The sequence below is a fragment of the Salmo salar genome, chromosome ssa03 (assembly GCF_905237065.1).
Source record: "Salmo salar chromosome ssa03, Ssal_v3.1, whole genome shotgun sequence".
NCBI classification, from domain to species: Eukaryota; Metazoa; Chordata; class Actinopteri; order Salmoniformes; family Salmonidae; genus Salmo; species Salmo salar.
In genome coordinates this window covers 95,893,127-95,894,404 of record NC_059444.1, presented here as the reverse complement: position 1 = coordinate 95,894,404, position 1,278 = coordinate 95,893,127, and the positions used below count along the sequence as shown (strand labels likewise).

Here is a 1,278-nt window from a genome sequence, read left to right as displayed (position 1 = left end):
TATGGATTTCACATGACTGGGAATACAGGTATGCATCTGTTGGTCACAGATATCTATCATTTTAAAGTAGGGGTGTGGATCAGAACACCAGTCAGTATCTGGTGGGACCATCTGCCTCATGCAGCACAACACATCTCCTTCACATAGAGTTGATCAGGCTGTTGATTGGGGAATGTGTAACATGGGGCTGTGCATTATCATGGGGCTGTGCATTATCATGGCACGACAATGGGCCTCAGGATCGCGTCACGGTAACTCTGTGCATTTAAATCGCCATGGATAAAATGCAACTGTGTTCATTGACTGTAGCTTATGCCTGCCCCGTACCATAACCCCACCACCGCCATGGGGCACTCTGTTCACAATGTTGACATCAGCAAACCGCTCACCCACACAATGTCTGTCATCTGCCCGGTACAGTTAAAATCTGGATTCATCCATGAAGAGCACTCTTCTCCAGAGTGCCAGTGGCCATTGAAGGTGAGCATTTGCCCACTGAAGTCGGTTACGACGCCGAACTGCAGTCAGGTCAAGACCCTGGTGAGGATGACGAGCACACAGATGAGCTTTCCTGAAGCGGTTTCTGACGGTTTATGCAGAAATTCTTTGGTTTTGCAAACCCACAGTTTGATCAGCTGTCCGGGTGGCTGGTCTCAGACGATCCCACAGGTAAAGAAGCCGGATGTGGAGGTCCTGGGTTGGCGTGGTAACACGTGGTCTGTGGTTGTGAGGATGGTTGGACGTACTGACAAATTCTTTAAAACGACGATGGAGGCGGTTTATGATAGAAAAAATAACATTAAATTCTCTGGCAACAGCTCTGGTGGACATTCCTGAAGTCAGGATGTCAATTGCACACTCCCTCAAACCTGAGACATCTGTGGCATTGTGTTGTTTGACAAAACTGCACATTTTAGAGTGGCCTTATATTATCCCCAGCAGAAGGTGCACCTGTGTAATGATCAGGCTATTTAATCAGCTTCTTGATATGCCACACCTGTCAGGTGGATGGATTATCTTGGTAAAGGAGAAATGCTCACTGACACTAACTAAACACATTTGTGCACAACGTTTAAGAGAAATAAGCATTTTGTGCGTATGGAAAATGTCTGGGATCATTTATTTCAGCTCATGAAACATGAAACCAACAATTTGCATGCTGCGTTTATATTTTTGTTCAGTGTATATATATATATATATATAGTTATTGTTATATATATTGTTATATATTATATAATATGTGTGTGCTTGTTGTGTCCATATGCTTATACTACAACC

General features: G+C 44.0%; 1 protein-coding gene across 1 annotated transcript in view; it reads left to right on the top strand.

Moving 5' to 3' along the window:
* The window catches only part of LOC106601992 (tetratricopeptide repeat protein 30A), a 26,576-nt gene extending 25,601 nt beyond the window's left edge, over positions 1-975 (top strand). Inside the window, 1 exon segment of the mRNA XM_045715905.1 lies at positions 1-975. This exon segment is cut by the window's left edge and continues 618 nt beyond it. The gene's annotated coding sequence lies outside the window, so the exon portion shown is untranslated.
* The last annotated feature ends 303 nt before the right edge of the window (positions 976-1,278 follow it).